This window comes from Aegilops tauschii, chromosome 3 (assembly GCF_002575655.3).
Source record: "Aegilops tauschii subsp. strangulata cultivar AL8/78 chromosome 3, Aet v6.0, whole genome shotgun sequence".
Taxonomy (NCBI): domain Eukaryota; kingdom Viridiplantae; phylum Streptophyta; class Magnoliopsida; order Poales; family Poaceae; genus Aegilops; species Aegilops tauschii.
In genome coordinates, this window is record NC_053037.3 from 525,557,756 (window position 1) to 525,578,291 (window position 20,536).

Consider the following 20,536-nt stretch of genomic DNA (forward strand, 5'->3'; position numbering starts at 1 on the left):
TACGAATTGATAGTGTTTTTCCTCTGTGTTTCAATTGTTTCTTTTATTATGTCTTATTGAAGTGAGTGGTGTTCTAGTGCAAGGAAGTGATGTGTTGAATATCATGTTTAGAACTTTTGGAAAAAATACGATTCTTATTTGTAAATGTTTGCTGTTCAAGAATTTAAGACTTGACCATTTGAACGCACAGCTGTGTTTAACGGGATCCATAGTAGATATCTTGGACGGACACAAAAATAGGTGAAACATTGTTGTGATTACATATGAGTCGATATGGCTGGCTGAAACAATGTTCGGATGGCTCCAGCTAAATTAAGGCACATTTAAGAAGTAGTCATCTTCTTCCAACTCTTCTTCTTTCGCGCCGGATATTATGCTTGTCGAGGACGATGCTCAGTGCCTCAAATACATGGCCTGTGTTGTGGTTGGATGTTATCATTTTGTAAGTTAGTTGTTCTCTCATCGGTTTCACATGGGTCTGCAAACACATAACCGTGCAAATTAATAAAATTTATTGTAAAACTTAATGTTCAGCTGGCTTGGATGAACGTATGTTGATGTGTTGTCAATGAGAGTGAACTTACATTATTGATAAAAATGAATTATTATTCAAATTAATGAGCGACATCAAATGCATGGTGTAAATAGCACTGTCATCCCTGAAAATTGAGAGCATTAATGTCTGTGATTAGAAGGTGGACAGTAGGTATGGGATGTGTAGTGGAACAAAAAGATGCATGGTTTAAATGAGGTAGAACTACAGTTAAAAGAAACTTACTCTCTGTCTGAGTTACATACACTCTGCACAGGTTTGACATGAAAGGAGGCCATGGTGTGAGGATAGTTGTTGTAAGCAGAATGGTAAGCTCTCTTGAAGTTTTCGATGACAATGTCCGAGTGTTCCTTTACACCGTCACAACTGATATAAGGACACAGAATTTCGAAGCGACGCATTGCAAGATTCACGATGATGAGGTAGATAAAATGTGGATCCTTTCTCACAGGCATTAAGACCTAAAACAATTAACAGGGAATAATATCATTGTAACAAGAAAAACTTGTAGAATCAAAGATGAACACTGGGCAGATAGAGTGAGTAGGGTGAACTCACGATGTTACATTTGTTGGGCAGCCTGTACCCAATAGTTTTTTCCACAATGTGTTCCTTGAGTAGTTCTGTGCTTGCTCCTAGAACTTTAAATTTATCCTGCAGAAAATTGAAGCTGTGTCACTTAGTGTGGTAGTAGTAGTAAATGTGGTTTGTTATTATTATTTATGAGAAGCAAGAACTTACATAAGCGTCCATGTACATTGTATGCTTGTGCACAAATGCCGGCGTTGCGTAGAATTGTTCTTTCATCAGCAACGCTGAGTAAGCATCGACCATGAATGAGTTGATATATCCGTATACCTTCATTGACAAACCTAAAGTTCGATGATCGGCCCAACGTCGATCGACGGTGAATATCCTCTTGCTGTCAAAAAAAAACAAATGAATTTTAAATCGTAAGATTTTCTTTTTTAACATAAGAGGAAATGATTAGTATTCAATATCAACAGTAGAAGAATCGAGCCGAAACACTTGAATATGATAGCTTCAGGCAGAATATATTGCATTAGCAAACGAAGGGACCAAAACTTTACTGTAACAGGAACAACAAATTCATTACCTTCATTTTGCTTGATACCTGGCGTATTGTTGACGATTGTTTCATACACTTCTTTCTCCTCGTTTGTGGAATCTCTTATTTCCAAAAGTTGGCAGTGATCTTGATGGTCATTCCCTTGGTCAGTGAATCGAGTCTGTTCTAGCTCATAATGATGTTGATGAGGCTGGAAGACATGACCACCGGAGTTCAATTGACCATTACTAATTTGCAGACGACCCTCATTATAATTGTTGTTTCTTTGGAACATTAGGCGTTGTGGTTGGTGCTGCATGCGCAGTTCTAATGTTCTGACAGTTGGATCACCAGTTGAGCTTGAAGGAATATCTGTTGGAAAATGTTGGAGAGGATGGCCGGAATACTGCATGCTGTTGAACTGTTGTTGCAAGGCACTGTAACTTTGCCCATTAGACCTGCCTTTGTGTGGTTGCTGATTGTTCTGCTCTTGAGGTTGGCGTTGTTGGCACCGTGTAGTGCTGTTATTCTGAGCATCATTGTGTTGGGGGTAGTGGGCATCACGGACAGTGGTTTGTTGCTGGTACTGCTTGTGACTTTGGTTGTTCATCGCATATGGTGAGCGCTGGCTTTTGTTTGAACTGCCGTTATTCTGAGCACCAGGATGTTGGTAGAAGTGGTTTTTGATACTAGGAGCTGGTTGGTTGTAGTGTTGGGACAAGGGAGTTGCTGGTAAACTTTGGGATAAGACAGTTTGAGTTAAACCTGTAGAGTATGACGTATCAAAGGCCTGTGTGAGGTGGCTACCGCCTGACATTGATCATGATCTGCTGGGTATAGGTGGCTCTGGATAGTTAGAAAGGGAAGATCTAGCTGACGAGCTTGAATTCTTGGCCAAGTGTGAGACAGTGTCAGGTTGGCATTGTTGTGATGCTACTTGGTTATGAAAGGGTTGTTTCTTTTTTTTGTTCAATGACTCTGTCAAGTTGTTCATAGATAGATGGGTCAGACCATATTTGATCATCATCAATGAATCCACAATTAAGGAGGCCTCTGTGGTTGTCAGCTTGTAGAGACTGGTTGTTTGCAGTTTCTGTTGAATTATGTCGAGGCTCCAGTATCCTAACTCTTTTCATAGGAGGCGTTGTACTCTTGTTACCTGGATCTTCTGACTGCTTTAAGGACCTCTTGTGAGCTGCCATTTGTGGTTCCGGTTCTGGCGGTTGTGTGCTTGTGGTAATAGGGACGCTGTCTGTGGGATCAATAGGTGGTTGCTTCATACACTGTTCATGTTCTTCTGCAATGTTATTGTCTTCTGCATTGACAGATGGTGCAGCAACCAGTGGAGCATCACTAGTGGATGGAATTGCTTTTCCCGTGTCCAGTACTGAGCCAGAACCGCTGGCAGAATCACTGGGGACTTCTACTGTACGAGCAAGGGAGGAAGTAGCTCTTGTGCGTTCTGTTTCAGCAATGTTCTTCTCGTCACTCAAAGTTGAAACAAGATGGACCTTATCTTCCTGCAGCGAAGAAGAACGTTGTCCAGTGACATTATTTGATTTTTGTGCAGGCTGGGATACAGTGAGGTTCTTTGTGTTGGTTGAAGAGTTGTTGTGAGCGCTATCAGAACCGCTAGACCGTGCAGTAGTTGGTGACGTTTTCCCAACGTGATAAACAGGTGCTCCAAGTGTATCTGTTGAGATTGGATCAGTCAGAAATTGTTTGTCAACCGCAGAGTGCGAGGCTGATGTTTCTGTTGCAGTAGGATTTGTTGTTTCCTCCAAGAGTTTTTCTAGTGGGCTTGTCAGAGAGTTGTGGTCTGCAGATCCTCCAGCAGAATTTTGGGTTTCTATCGGTACAGAACACTCGGATGAATTTTCACCTGTCATTATAATTGCCCTGCTCTCCAGCATCTTGGATGTTGACACGAAGGGCTCATGGACCGGCAAGCCATCAAGGCAGTTGTGCAGATGGTTATGCACTTTGTCCAGATGAATCTTGGCTTGTTCATCAATGTCCTCTTTGTTGTGGTCGATCCTGTTCACTTCCAGTAGCAACTTAATCTGGGTTGATGATTTTAGGTGTGAAGATAGACGAATTTGAGACTGCTCTTTGTCGTACGGATTCTGGGATTCTGGGTCAGGGGTATCGCAGCAACCCTTTAAATTTTCCAGGGAGTATGATGTGGCGTGAAGGACACTGGTTGAGCCACTGCTGGAAGAACTTTGACTGCTTGTCGTGCTAGAACTTGGAAGCGTAGAATATGTTGAAGGGAGTGATGAAAAAGTTTCTTTTTCATTTGAGTTGTCCTGTTGCAAGTTACAATAAACGCCCTGGTCTCTGGTCTTGGTTTCTTTTGCACTAAGATCCCTACCAAGTGAAAGGAGCTTCTCCAATTTCTGCTCAAGAACTGGTTGAAACCGCGAGAAAAGTTCTGTGTACATTTCATTGATAACTTTGGCAATTTTCATCTTGGCCTGGAATTGAAAGATTTATTAACACCGAGAATGAAAAGAAGTTATTAATACCGAAAATGAAAAATATCTTGTGAACTACTGTACGTTGTGTCAATAATTGCAGAAAGGGCATGGAATAATGTGCGCAGAAGGACACATGGTGTGTTGCGGGAAGCGCGGCTAACAAAGTCCATGAATCATGGTGAACACATTCCTTGAAAGAGCACAGTCGACCTACCTTACGAAGCATGGTTGATCTACCGTCGTAGGGAAGCAGTGCTATATTTAACACAAATGCACATCTAACGTACTATAGGAAGCACTTCTATATTTAACACAAAGGCACAGTTAACGTACTATAGGAAGCACTTGTAGTTTTAACACAAAAGGCACAGATGACGTACTATAGGGAGCACTTCTATATTTAACACAAAGGCACAATTAACGTTCTATAGGAAGTACCTGTAGTTTTAACACAAAAGCACATGTAACGTACTATAGGGAGCACTTCTATATTTAACGCAAAGGCACAGCTAATGTATTATAGGAAGCACTTCTAGTTTTAACACAAAAGCACAGCTAACGTACTATAGGAAGCACTGTTAGTTTTAACGCAAAGGCACGGGTAACGTATTATATGAAAGCACTTCTAGTTTTAACACAAAAGCACAGCTAACGTACTATAGAAAGCACTGTTAGTTTTAACTCAAAGGCACGGCTAACGTATTATAGGAAGCACTTCTAGTTTTAACACCAAAGCACAGCTAACGTACTATAGGAGGCACTTGTATATCTAACACAAATGCACAGTTAACGTACTATAGGAAGCACTTCTATATTTAACACAAAAGCACGTCTAACGTATTATAGGAAGCAGTTCTGGTTTTAACACAAAAGCACAGATAACGTCCTATAGGAAGCACTTCTGGTTTTAACACAAAGTCACAGATAACGTCCTATAGGAAGCACTTTTATATTTAACACAAAAGCACAACTAACGTACTATAGGAAGCACTTCTATATTTAACACAAAAGTACGGCTAACGTCCTATAGGAAGCACTTCTGGTTTTAACATAAAGGCACAGCTAAGGTACTATAGGAAGCACTTTTATATTTAACACAAAAGCACAACTAACGTACTATAGGAAGCACTTCTGGTTTTAACACAAAAGCAGAGCTAACGTCCTATAGGAAGCACTTCTGGTTTTAACACAAAAGCACAGCTAACATACTATAGGAAACTGTCTGGATGAACACAATAGGACATGTATCTGTTTCGTAAAAACTTAGGGAACATCATTTCAAACATAAAATCAGGTGCAGAAGCTGGAAATCACTTACGGAACAAAGTTTTTCTTGAGGCACAAATTCTTCTATGTAGGCTTCTAGTATGGGACTCATTTGGAAAAATGGCGCCTGAAAGCCAGGCGGTGGTTGGAAAGACGTGCGCCTAATGTCTTTCAGCTGCCATGTGGAAGGAAAGAATTACAGTCAAGTCAAATTAATACATGGCAGCTAAGTCATTATGTTGAGTCGAAAAGTTCGCCAAAGGAAAATGATGAAAAGTTGACTCACCGTGTGTTTCCCAAAAATTTCGTCCTCTGTTGAAAGGCTGTCTATGTTAGCATAATTCTTAATGGCCTCTGTGTCCCACATGACAAGTCTTGCAGGAGTGTCAGGTTCCAGGTCCATAATCTTCGTATCCAGGTACTCAAAATACGTTATCTGCAAGTGGGGAAGAGGTAAAAATTAATCATGTTCTTGTAGCTGCTTGTGGGTATAAATAAGTGTACAAGTTAGTGAACAAACCACTAGAATCAGGAGGCAGCCACACAGGGCGCCTGCGAATCCTTTGTCCTTGAAGGTCTGGAGTGATGTCACCAGTTTCTCTGTGACAGCATTGGACCAATCATATGATGACATGTTACTTGCTGGTCCTTCTAGAGCGGCTAAATAGTCGGGGCTAATGCAATCATATGTCGTTGGGCATAGAAATACCGTTGTTGCAAACATCACGAAAACCCGTTGAAACACTTCTCCTGTCAGCTCTGGGGTTATGAGATCAGTTAACTCTCTGATGTTTGGAGCGTGCCCAGCACACCAAGTTCCAGACTTAACCTGACATCTGAAAGCTTCTGAGCATTTTCTAGGGATAATCTGCCCGCCCAGTGGAATTCCTAAGATCCGGTGCACGGTGTACGAGTTGATAAGGAATATGTATCCACTAGGCAGTATGAAACACCTAGAAGGGCAATCAAAATAGCGGACAAGCCAGCGAACGAAACACCTTGGAAGCTCGCGACAGCACAAATCTAGAAGGTATCCAAAACCAATATCTCTGACAAGCTGTTTTTGTGGTTCTGTTAGCTTTTCACAGACAGAAATGAATTTCTGGAAGCTAAGTTTTGTGCTGAACTCTTCTTCGTATTCACCCATTGCAGCAGCTCTGTGGACAAAGATAAGAAATGACCTTTAGCAAATGTATTGTTGAACCACATGCTTTTCTGGCAGAAGCTTACATATAAACGCCGAGTCAGCAAAACAGAGATAAATATTTAAGCCATGATTAAAAATGCAGCTAGAATGAGAGGCATTGATTTCCAAAGAAATTTCAACGACACACGCGAGATGCATGATAAAAAACACCTACTTCGAGGCAGCAAGCTGCTTCTTTGTCTTGTACTCCTCAACAAGCTTTTTGTGCGCTGCATGTTTTAACTCGATCCTTAGTCTCTCTGTCTCTAGTTGGTCATGAACCATGAAATCTTGGGTGACAATCTCCGTGCCATCGACAGACAGACTCTGAGTCTCCGACAGCTATGGGGTGGAGTCCATCTCATCGAACTCTACATAAGAGGTCATGAGACGTCATCGTTACCAGGTCAGCTATGTAAGACAGTTGTTAGCACTGCATGTGAGACCATCATCAACAGGTTGGTTAGCTAAGACGGGTTCTAACTCTGAGTTAGTAACTGCTTTGCAAAAACGGACGTAAATCCTTTGGATCTCTGCTATAGATTGCGGATCTATACAAATAATTTGACCTGTCTCTAATTGGTTAGCTAAGACGAGTGCTTAAGTTTTGCATGGCTGGAGATATAACTCAAGTTAGCAAAACCACGGCGCAAGCATGCAGTTGGCATGGTTAAAGTGACGTTAGCTGAGTCCTAATTTTAAATCCATAACCCCTCTGCTGTTAAGACGGCGCAACAGTTTGAGCACGGACCAGCTGAAGATAATTGGATCCAGAACCGATATTCAAATCGCGCCCCACCTGTTGTGTTGCGCACATGCGGTGTGTACGCAGCCCGCGGAATTGCTAGCACCGGTAATTTTTTTGTTCAAACGTTGAATCGGTGGCATAATCATGGTGAGGATGCAATGGATTACCTGAACAGGAGATCCACGGCGAGTGAGATGAAGGAGACCGATAATTTTTCAGTGACGAGCGAACTCTGCGGAGGGATCAGGATTGGCTTTCCTTTGGAGAGCTTGCCTGTCGCCACCGATGCTAGATGGAGAGAGATCTGGAACTCATCTGCGGACGACCCCACAAGTTAGTCAAATACTTGGAGGAACTATTTGAGAGCCCACATGTCAGTATGAGTTTGAAGTCCACCTACCACATTTTCTCACCTCAGATGGAGGTACTCCTTGTAGGACTCATATAAGGCCGACCCCACAAGTTAGTGAGAGACTTAGAGGAATTAGTAACTGAGAGCCCACTTATCAGTGTCGTCGACGGTCAAGTGAAGTCGACCTACCACATCTCGTCACGCCCAAGTAACATGCCCATCTCTCATGTGTCGCAAAACTCACCCCACCTATCAGGTTATTCTTCTCCTGCACGCAAAAAATGAAGTAGCCTCTCTCTTTCTTTCTCTCTCTCTCCCTCTCTCTTTCTCTTTTCTCTCTCTCCGAGATTCAAAATCATTGCAAGGGGATCGCTGACAAACTGCAGGGAAGCAGATCCCCCCACAATTTAGAAAGGTGTGACTTCCGAACAATCAGCGCATAAGATTCGGCAATCAAAGGTTAGTAAAAAATTTATCAACGCACCTTTTGCGTGGCGATTCCTGAGACACGAGATTCAATTCGTTGATGAATTTGTTGTGGTCGGGATTCATAGAATAAAACTATTTAGTTTTACACTGTAGCTTTGATTTGAGTATGTTTTTTGTTTTGTATCCTCTCATCCTTGTAATACGAGGTTATTACTTTTGTTAGGTTTCATGGTTATCTTTGTGTTAAGTGTTGCACAAGCAAATTAGCATCAGAGGATCTCACTTTGGTTGAGGTTGTAGTTTAATTAAAAATTAATGTATGTATATATTTATATATGTTAATTATATAGAACTAAAAATATATCTCTGTTGATATCGACTTCGAAAAGTTTCAACACTGATACTGCAGGTTTATAACCTTTATATTTATTACATCTCTTTTTCGGGGCAGATGTTCAAGAGTGCGTCATCTGGTCAGGACAACAGAGACGGTCGGTCTTTGAACGACATCGGCAAGGATTATGGGAGGCAGGTAATAGTAAGGCAGTTGAACATTAGTGTTTGGTCTTTTATTTCTGTGACGTTTGCTGTCAAGGTGTCACCACTGAGAACACCAAATAGTAGATCATTAACAACAACAAAAATGATTTATATATCCTGGATGAATGCTGTAATATCTGTTTATCCTGTGCATCTACTCTGCAGTTGAGTATCGAGAGGTGGAAGAAAAAAAAATACTACAAAACGACAAGAAGATCAAGGATGCAGATGCTGTCAAACACGCACATGCCATGCGGGCTGGAATAATTGCAGTCAAGAGTGAGATACAAGTTCTTGGCAAACGCCCCAACTAGGAGCATGGTGTGCAACAGACACCTGCCAAGAGGAGCATTCTAAGCAGCAGAGACTCCACTAAGCAGATTGTGCAGGTAACGACGAAAACTTCAAACGCTGGTTTTAACGTGCGTGGAAGTTTTAGTCGCACGTGCCCCTAATTATTTTTTGGTTTGAAGACACAGATGCCCACAAAGGCGCAGAGCGGGCGTTGTGACGGCCCAGCGTTTGTAGGCGGTCATAATGAAGAGGTGCAGGGTAACAAAATTTCCTTTGATGTAAGAAGAAGGATCATTGGCAACAAAAGCATTGGTGTTCAAGGATTCGGTATGGTTTGCACAAGCAAGAAGAGTCCAGCGACAAAATCAAACATAGGAGCAATAAGCTCTACCATACAGCAGCATCAGAAAGCACTACAGGTGACAGCATATACGAACGTGCAACAACATTTAAAGCAAATGTATATTTTTTGTGAGCAATTTTTTCTTTGTTTTCGTCTGGTATATTTAAATTGCAGTATCTTCCACACGTAGGTGTACGAGGAAGGAAGCAAGTATCGCCGTAGTCCACGAATCGATGAAAACATAAGGCAAGGTCCTTTGAAAGGATCACCTGTGGCATTCAACATGAGGGGTCCTTCCAAAGGATCTCCGATGGCATTCAAAATCGTCAGCGAAATCACCAATGCACGGAGGTTGTCGCCAAGATTTGCTGGACAAGAGAGGCATGGGAAAACAAAGGTGACGTTGGAACTATGCTTTTTCAATTCAACACACAAACAGTTTTATGGGAGAACAGGGTAAAGTGGAAAACAGGAGGACGGCTGTCCGTCTTGTACGGCTGTATGTGCAGTTGTTCTTTTATATAGGATGTTGTTGTGCCTCTCCGGTTGTATGGTGTAAACAGAAGCACATCTGTGCCTCTTTGTGCAGATGTGTGTGTAGCATGGTCACATTCGTGATGTGAACAGTGCTTCTGGTGTACGGCTTATACTCGGTGAAGAGGCACGGGTCTGGTTTTGGTATTCCAAATGAGCCCTGATGAGTCATATAAATCTTTTGTTTAGAAATTAAAAAAATGCATATGCTGCTCTGGACACCTAATTCTGTTTCTTGCCATGTGTTCAGGATTTGGCGGAGGGGATAACAGATGAGGGCAAGAAATATCATAGTTCTCTATCCATTTCGAAGGAAACGCAACATTCACAGCAGCAAGTAGCGTACAACGCCAACACGGATTGCATGGTAGAAGCAGCACAGTCCCTTGGTTGCACGAGTGTCGGAGAAACAGGGGGCAGCATTGCACAATGCAACATTGGAGAGGCAGACTCATTTATGGATTTGGCCGTGCCATGTAGAAACGACGCTGCTGCGTGTGACAAACAACAGAGCAGCAGCAGCTCCGCTGTAAGTGGACCTATGGCTGGCGATGAGACTGATGTCGTCAGAAGTGAATGCGATCAGACGAACGAAGACACGGTAGACATAATCATCATGGCACCGCCGACCATTGTAGAGAAAGAAATGGACGACATGTTTAAAGAAGGCATATACCCAACGATTCAGGAGGTCACCGAAGCGCTCGAACCAGAGGGTGGTATGGTATTCGGATCATTGGATGAGTGCTTTTTGTTTTTCTGCAGATATGCTAGAAAGGTTGGCTTTGCTGCCAAGCGATCAACGAGCAGAAGATCGACATATGACCAGCAGCTTGACAAGCAGGTGTTTCAGTGCACCAAGGAAGGGCAGAATAAAACAATTGAGAGACATGTTAAGGAGAGAAGGAGCAACTGCTTGATCCGGACAAGCTGCCCAGTCCAAATAACAGCCAAGAGGGATACAGATAGGAGGAAATGGTACCTGAAGAACGTTCATTTAGAGCACAACCACCAGCTTCACCCATCTGATTGGATGCTGGAGTTCATGAGATGCTATAAGAAGATGACACCTCAGGAGAAATTCTTTATATAAGTGCTGCAGAAGGCGAGGTTAGAACCAAGGAAGGTTATGCAGATTTTTACTGCCATGGGGAAACCGAGGCGAGAAATTATGTTCGACACGATTGACATAAGCAACATTGCATGCCAGGACAGGGCTGGAGAGCGCGGCACTGATATCGCAGACACCATGAAAATGTTTGCTGATATGCACAGGCGGAGGCCGGGATTCCACCATGTGGAAGAGACAGAGAACAATGTAGTGCGCAGCCTGTTCTGGACAGATTCCTTGTGTAAGATGAATTATGATCTATATGGAGATTTCGTGTCTTTTGACACAAAATTCTCTACGAATATATATGGCTTGCCATTTGCACCAATTATAGGTGTCGACAACCACGGGTCGACCGTCCTGTTTGGAGTAGGCCTTTTGAAGGATGAGAAAATAGGGTCATTCAAGTGGCTCCTAAGCACGTTTGTCGAGGCAATGGGAGGTAAAGAGCCGAAATACATAATCACAGACCAGGACCAGGCGATGAAGACTGCAATAAAGGAAGCTCTTCCGAGGACGAGGCACAGGTTCTGCTAGTGGCATATTAGGAAGAACCTGAAGGAAAATAACGCAGCAGTGTTTGCGCAGCACCTAGGGATGTCTGATGATATATTTTGAATCATCAAAAACTCACTAGATCAAGACGAGTTTGAGCGTGCCTGGAAAGCAGCAATTTCTCTGCACAAGGCGGAAGGCAACAAACACCTGAACATGCTATGGGAACTCCGAAATTTTTGGGTGCCGGCCTACTTCAAGGACTGTTTCTATCCTTTCTCGTCAACAACCACTCGCAGTGAGAGCACGAATTCAATGTGGAAGAATTATGTTGACCACAAGGACACTATAAAAAGGTTTGTTAATGCGTATCACACGATTCAGCAAAATTGCCTCGCCACGCTTGACAAGAAAAGACACCGAACAGAAGAGAAGGCGCCATCACTAGAGACGGGTTTTCCGATTGAAAGACAAGCAAGTCAAGTATACACGAATGAAATTTTCAGGAAATTCCAGCTGGAGCTACGGAACCAGACTTACTTCAAGTGCTCTGACCTGGCAAAGGGGAGGCAGTATTTTTAAAAAAAAGATTATTGAGCCTGGAGAAAAAGTGTGGAAACCATATCCGGGCGAGGAATTTGACAGGTCTGAGTTCAGGGTAGATGTGGATGAGCAAAAAGAAATATACAGTTGCAGGTGCAAGAAAATGAGTAGGGATGGCATTCAGTGCTGCCATGTGCTTAAGGTGATGGATCAAACAGGCATGATCGATCAACTTCCAAAATCCTTTGTCATCCCCAGATGGTCCAGGAATCTATCAGAGAGTCTGAAAGTTCTATCTACAAGTCAAGGTGATAGCATGACCATACAAGATGATGAAACTATGAGATTCGGCCTCGCTTACGCTGAGTTGTCGGATATCTGTTCAAATGCTTGCAGAAAAGAGAAGGCATACCGTGTGTTGCGTGAGTGTACGGTAGATATGAAAATAAAAGTCATGGCGGCACTTGCCGAGGAACCAGACACAGGCATTCTTGCCGAAACTCTCAAGAACCCTCCCATGAGTGGCTCAAAGGGTACGAAAAAAGGAGATCGAATCAAAGCTGGTTCTGAGAAGAAAGGAAAAGGCAACAAAGCCGCATCCAAGTGCGGCCGTTGTGGAGTAAAGGGTCACAGGAAAACAAACTGCCCGGATAACCCAGAAGTCCAGGAGAGGATGAGGATTGAAGAGGAAAAGAGGAAATCGTAGCAGGAGAAGAGGGCAAGGTCAATGAAATGGCCGACAACACCGACAACACCATCGGGGACATCAAATGGCTCAGGACAATGCACTCCAAGCCCAGGAGGAAAAAGTTAGACGCCAGCAACTCCAATGACCCCACTGACAGCAGGGAGCATTTACCGAAGTCTTGCATCTATGCCAGAATCAAACATCACACAAGCCAGGCACACAGAATGCATATAGGGAAGCCCGGGACAAGGCACGGAATCTGCGCAGTCCATTTTCAAAAAGGAAAGGTCTGAGTGGAGACTTTTTGGTACCGGAGAACAGTACGAATAGAAAAATTAAAAGGTAATAATGCAGCTTAAACAGGACGTAAGCAAAAAACAGTGATGACCGCAATATTTCGCTTTGTTTTTATGTATGAATATTAATTTTACAGGTAAATAGGTTGAATAGCTACGCAGAAGGGTGGGATTGCACAAGGGTCGAGAAGGAAGAATGGATCGCTGAACATTCAAAAACAAGGCCGCACGTGGAGCGATGAAATAGCAAGCAATTGGTGGGGAGGGCGGGCGGTTATCGATTGTTTATTTTCTTGTGCTGTGGTTATAAGAACGGCTTGTAAGTTAATTTGCTGCAGTTATAGAAACAAAACAAATTTAAATAAGAACGCCTTTTGCTCCTTCATGTATTTTTTACTCGGCGGATAAAAATATCAGAGGCACAGGTTTCCTTGTTATTTTCCGCAGCCGCGTCGGTTTCTGAACATGGATGTTGTAAGCATACAAGCATGCTTCTCTGCTGCGTGACAGAGAGATAAAAATAACCTAAGGGCACAGGCAGCCACGGTCATGCCACCGGTGAGTATTCAACCGTGACTCTCACGGTTGCATGGTCACGCCCGCCATTATGGAACGAAAATGTTTTTAAGCACAGAATCTGGGTCGTGCTTCTGGGGCTGCATAACCGTGGCTTTCGTGGTAACTGTGCCTCGCCTATTCTAACGCATGTTCTTCTGTTATGAATGCATGACTGTAAGTAATTCAAATAATCGTGCTTGCGATGCGTGTCCAACCGTGCCTCATGTGCCTTCACGCGGTGCTTCTGTGATGCAAAGATTTCAAACACACCGGGTCACGGTTGTGTTTGCGTTTCTGTTTTACAAATGGATATAGTGCTTAGCAGTAGGTTCACGACGTTTGCCGTGGGAGAATCACGTCTTTACATGCTACTAAAGCACGTGGAATCACGGCCGTGCCTGTGTGTGGCATGTAGAACAGTGCTTTACAATGCCGAAGGCAGGACCGTGTGTCTCGTTCTTGAAAAGCCGTGGTTCTGCCATCACTTCATTCACTTGGTTTTGTCCGCGTTTTAGTAGAATCATCTGCAAAGCAGAGGCACGGCCTTGAATCTTCTAGTGACTTAATTGTAACATGCACGTTGGGTTTCCGCAATTAACGCATGAACGTGACTCCACGTAAAACACAAGCATGCCTCCCTGAGCATCTTTACCGTGCCACTACTGGTTATAGATCAACGGATGCATTTGGAGCACAAAGAGACACGAAGGTGACCTCTAACTTGAAACACTGACACACTTGACGGTTCGTGCATTTGAGTTAAAATCTTACAACGAAAACAATTGTAACACGGACAGTCGTCCGATTCTATTAGGTTTCCGTAATAATCGCACCATCGTGACTCCGGGTAAGATAAACCATGCCTCTCCACCGACTCATTATGAATACAATTAGAAAACCTCTGTGCGTGACTCTATGTAATTAGAAGACCTTTGAGGGCTTTATGCCCGTGCTTGTGACCCTTGACACTAAAACACAGAGTAAACGCCCGTGCCTCTATGCTGTATGCACGTGCTTATGCCCGTACAAGGAAATACGCTTTTAAAAACAGGGTCTCTCGTATAGGCCATTCCGCGCCTCACAGAGTAAACGCCCGTGTCTGTGCGTAAGACAAAGGTTAGCGTGACTCTATGTAATACCACCGACCATGCCTTTACGCGCTTCATGCCCGTGCCTGTGATAATTTTGATCCCGCGTAAAACACAAGCATGCCTCTCTGGGCCTCCATACCGTGCCTCTCCTGGTGTTAGAGTCAACGGAATCATCTGGAACACAAAGAGACACGAAGGTAGACACGAACTGTTCTACATGCCTGTGTGGCATGTAGAACAGTGCGTCATAATGCCAAAGGCAGGACCGTGTGTCTGGTACGTGACAATGCCAAGCCGTACCGTGTGTCTGGTACGTGACAAGCCGTGACATGAGTGTTTCAGCAGAATCATTTGCAAAGCAGAGGCACGGCCTTGAATCTTCTATTGACTTAAATGTGAACGTGTCCGTGGAAAATTTTGTTGCTCGTAGAGGCAAGATGACTGTAGAACCGTGCTTCCGGCGTCAAACAGATTCTTCTATTGAATGTGTGCCGTAAATAATTAAAACACGGACGGGCACGCCCGTGCCTGGTCTGCATGTGCAACAGTGCATCTCGTACCTTCAAAGCCGTGGTTCTATTTAATGTTTCAAGCAGTCACCTACCATTGACTTGCTACGAGTAGTACTTAACCCGGCCCCCCCTGTCAGAAAGAAAAATAGAAGAAGTAATTAATCTGGACCCCTCCGCTCCCCGTCGTGGGTATTTAAGACAGCTCGTGGATTGACAGGCTGTAATCCATTTCTCCAGATCCACCTCAATGAGCACTGGTTGTGGGCGGCGCCACCCCAGCAACGAAGGTGGAGATGGAAAGCACTGCTCGTAGCATCAAGAGGTCGAGAGTGGCGCCACCGGCGACGCCGCTTTCTGGTGGTGTGTTGGTCGTCGGAGGGGATGGAAGCGGCGACCGTGCTCCCTCCTGATCCGATGAGGAAGAAGAAGGATGTCGTGCGGACCGCATCAGCAATCTCGCCGACGGTGTCCTAGGTGAGATCATCTCTCGTCTTCCCATCAAGGATGGCATCCGTACTCGAATCCTCGCACGTCGCTGGCGTCCTTTGTGGCCCATCGCTCCTCTGAATCTCGACTGCCACGAGATCTCTGACTCTCGTCTTTTTAACGATGGTGAAAAAGTTCATATCGAGACCATATCTCATCTGTGCGCCTTCACCAAGGAGCCCGTTCGCAAATGCTATTCCGGAACGCGGCTCTGTCGAAATCCTGTTGTCAGTCTTCTGGAATCCATTTTGTCCGGCCATGCTGGCTCGGTTAGCCGCCTCTCTATTCCGGTGTGCTACCTACAGTGCAGGCCCTCCACCGTTGATGCCTGGCTTCGATCCTGGAAGTTGAACAATATCCAGGTTCTTGAGTTCTACTACCTCTTCCCAGAATTTCTGACGCAAGAGGTAACTCTATTGGATCTATGCACTTCAACTACGCCCTCGACACCGGAGTCCGTGTTTCGGTTTTCCTCCTTTCTCCACACCCTCGGCTTTGCTCTTTGCCAAATACTAGACAATTACGTAGGGACGCTTAAGCTACCACTGGTGAAAAGACTCTCGCTTGTGGCTGTTGATATATCAGACGCGTCGCTGCAAAGCATAATCCACTCTAGTTGCCCTGCACTTGAGTCTCTCCTGCTTGTTTGCAATAGAGGAGGTCGTCGCGTCACAATAAACTCGTCTAACCTTGTAAGCATTGGCATTTGTTGTCCACACGGAGAACTCATTGTTGAGGATGCCCCTTTGCTTCGACGGTTGATTGTTGATTGTCTGGTTGACGACTGTTCGATAACCGTTGTCTCTGCACCTAAACTGGAGACGTTGGGTGAATTCGTGTTTGTGTCTCCCTCGAAGTGTCTTAAGGTACTGACTTTCCTTAATACTGGAACAGAGCTGTACTTGTTCCGATGTTTGTTCTACTAATTTGATGGTCTATGTTCTATTCTTCATGCAGAGTCAGGACTTGGAGGTAACCGCTGTCTCTGCGTCTGAACCGTATCCATGTCGTCTCACGTGTCTTGAGGTATTGAGTTTTTATGATACTTCCAGCTTAACTTTATTTGTGAGGAAACAAGTTTTATTTCATCCAACCTTTATGCTATTAGTTTTGTGATCCATCTTCTGTTAATTTTCATCAAGGGTTTGAAGGCAGTCAGTCTAACAACAATGCATCAATCTGTCAAGACCTTGCTTATCTACATGTATTATAAGGTGGACACCGTCGTTGAATTGCTGCAATGCTTTCCAAAACTGGAGAACTTGTTTGTCGAGGTGATGATCTTCAGAAATTTGCATTCTATAGTACTCGTTCCTTTTTGAAATGCTTGTCTTAATTTTGACTGAAATTGATGCACCCGTATCTACACATGATTTATTGTTGTATACATCCATATATAGACAAGTCTATGTCTAACTTTTTGTTACGGAGGTGGTAGAACTAATTATTGCATTTGGTTTTTTGATGTCTGTATCTCTTTTTATAGACGCTAAGTATTTTCAACCTATCATTTATATTTTAGGGATCGTTGATTTCTCATGGTGAAAAAAACAAATGGCGTCGTAAGTACCGACAGTTTCTCAAAGATCACGACGTTTGTCTGAAGACAGTATCGCTGGAAGATTATGTTCGCTCTGGGAGTTATGCTGAATTTGCGATGTTCTTTGTTCTTAGTGCAAAGGATCTGGAGACCATGACCATTAAGTTTACCTCCCCTCCCGCAGAGTTCACGGGAGTATTTTACGAAAAGCAACAAAGGGTTCTGGAGTGGCACAGAAGGGCTTCTAAACGTGCACGTCTTAGATTATCATCAAGTTGCAGCCACACGCGTCCGCATTTAAGAAAGATGAGTGTTGAATACCTGGATTTGACGGTTCCGTTCAGGTGTGGATGCGGAAATCAGGCCTTGTGTTAGTTGTCCAGGTGTATGGAGTTATTTGTTGTTGCGTTCTTTGAGCTTGGGTTTTATGTAAACTTTATTAGACAACCGTTGTAGTCTTTGCACCGTGTGTAGGCTTGTCTGTTTTTGTGTTGCGTGCAGTCATGAAGGAAATGTGTGGTTTTGTGGCTTTGTACGGGCCAAAGGACCATAAAATGCCGTCGCACTAAGGTTAAGAGACATAAAGTAGATTTAATGTTTCAGTGGAGAGATGCGCGCTGCATGTGTAACCGTGCTGTGTTGTATGTACGACGGTGCCTGTCTTATATATGTACCTGTCATGCACACAATGGATGCACAACCGTGCCTGTGTTGCAGGTAGAGCGGTGCTTCTCGGATGTACCTGCCATACACACTGAGGAGCTGCAGTTGAGCCTTGCACTGATGGAGCTGCATTTGAGCCGCTGCACTGTTTCTGGTCCTCGTACTGTGGTTAAAAAAAATGGCTTGTAAGTTTATTTGGTGCAGTTGTAGAAACAAAGCAAATGTAAGCATAACATATTTTGCTTGTTTAGGTATTTTTATTACTCAGCTGGGAAAATATTATAAGGGTGATAGGTTTGTTTGTAAATGTTTGCAGCCCTTTCTTTATGAAGTTGGATGGTGTAACAATACAACCATGCGTCTCTGCTGCGACACAGGAGAGATGAAAAGAGCTGAAAGCATAGAGAGCCACCACAATGGTGAACCAAACCTGTTTTGCGGGGCGTTACGTAGTGCTTCTGGTTACCGCACAATCGAGTTTCTACTCAACAGGCCACACCGAAATGCGTCTTGAGGATTCTAGCCGTGACACTGCAGACTCACAACCATGCTTTTGACCTTGTCCTGGCATCGTGATGTTCATTCTCTGCTTGAATAACGTGCCTTCCACAGCCACCCTACTGTGCGCGTAGCAAAGGAGCAACGCCAGCTGATAAAGTGCTTTCTCTACTACTAAAAGTGTGGCCCTCGTTGCATGACTTCCATGCGTTTGACAGTGGCTCTTTGGTACAGAACCGTGGTTGCAGAGAGTTCTTGCCCGTGCTTTTAAGGACAGTGTCTCTTGGATCGGTCATTGATTGCCTCACAAAGTAAACAGTGAGGGTTCACATCTGAATCCAATTTTGTTATGTTTCTGTAGTAAACGCACGAACGTGACTCTGCCTAATACTCAAGTATGCCTCCATGGGCTTCTCGTCCGTGCCTCTCCGTCTAAATGAGTCGACGGAATCATTCGGAAAACAGACACAAGCGAACATGACTCTATATAATACCACATGATGCCTTTGTGGATTTGATGCCCGTGTCTACGACCCTTATCACTAAAATACAGAAAGTCATAAACGCACATAACCGTGCCTGCAGAGACTTTATCAAGAAAGAAGCGTGACGCAACTCAGTACAGAACCGTGTCTGTATGGACTTCACGCCTGTGCTTTTAAATACAAGGAAATAAGCTTTTAAAATCAGCGTCTCTCATATAGGCAATTTTGTGCTTCATAGAGTAAATGCTCGTGGCTGTGCGTAAGACAAAGGTCCAGTTCCGTGGGCTAGACGCCCGTGCATCTTCGTCTGATCGAGTCTCATAGGCGAGCATGAATCTTTGTAATACCATCGACCATGCGCAATAAACGCATGATTGTGACCCTGCCTATTACTAAAGTATGCCTTCATGGGCTGCTCGTCCGTGCTTCTCCGTCTGAACGAGTCGACCGAATCATTCGGAACACAAACACAAGTGAACATGACTCTATTTAATAACACACGATGCCTTTGTGGATTTGACGCCCGTGGCTATGACGCTAATGACTGAAACACCGAAACACAGAGAGTGCAAGACCGTGCTTTTAAAAAATGCGCAACAGCAGTGACATCTGCAATTATGTCCCTACACTGTGCCTAACCGTACCTCATGTGCATAACCGTGCTTGCGATGCGTGTCCAACCGTACTTCATGTGCCTTCACGCGGTGCTTCTGTGATGCAAAGATTTCAAACACAACGGGTCACGGTTGTGTTTGTGTTTCTATTTTACAAATGGATATAGTGCCTGGCAGTAGGTTCCCGACGTTTCCTGTGAAAGAATTACGTCTTTACGTGCTACTGAAGCACGTGGAATCACGGGCGTGCCTGTGTGGCATGTAGAACAGTGCACGTCGTATCACTTCACGGCCGTTGTGTGGTTCGTGGCAAATCGTGCATTTGCCATGGTCGTGCCTGTGTGACAGGTAGAACAGTGCGTCTCGAATCACTTTTCTACAAAGTCATGATCGTCTGTGTGTTTGCTGACAAACCGTGGTTCACTGAATCATTCGGAACACAAACGCTAGCACAAGCGAACATGACTCTATATAATACCACACAATGCCTTTGCGGATTTGACGCCCGTTCCTGTGACCCTTATCACTGAAACACAGAAAGTCACAAATGTACATAGCCGTGGTTGCAGAGACTTGAAGCCCTTTTAGTTAATGAAGTGTACGGCATGAGCAAAAGACCGTTTAGCCATCGACCGAAATACCGAGTTCGTTGTTGGCAAGGTTACAGATTGAGCAAAAAAGGTATGGGCATTGTTTCACCACACCTACGTAAATTCCAAACAGGAAAGTGGCGGCAACATCTCACTCCAGCACTGTTTTCAGCACTTACAAGTGAATGGATCCTTTAAATCCAGGTGCTCAACACATGCGTGCCTTAGATCCAAGTTCCCGTGGTTGCAACTTGGCGACAACCTAAGGTAAGCATGTTTAGAAGCCTTTTTGTCCCACTGAAGCACGTCTTGTTGCTGTTTGTAGAATTCTTCCATGAAGTCTTCCTGAAGAAGAAACTTGATCCTCATAGTCTGCAGCTATGCTGCGTGAGAATAAAGAATGCCGCAAATCGAATGCTTTTCTCGCATTGAACATAGCTTTCTAGCGTCAGTGACTACAAACGAACGTCATGATGGTGCTTGCAAGAATAGTCGTTCGCAAGACTTTCTTCACTAGAGGCTATTTCCTGAATAAACATGAATATTTGAAATGGTTAAGCTCCATAAAGAGT

General features: G+C 44.0%; 1 pseudogene; it reads left to right on the top strand.

Annotated features, from left to right (window-relative positions):
- Positions 1-8,202: 8,202 nt before the first annotated feature.
- On the top strand, positions 8,203-12,805 carry LOC141021033 (uncharacterized; annotated as a pseudogene).
- The last annotated feature ends 7,731 nt before the right edge of the window (positions 12,806-20,536 follow it).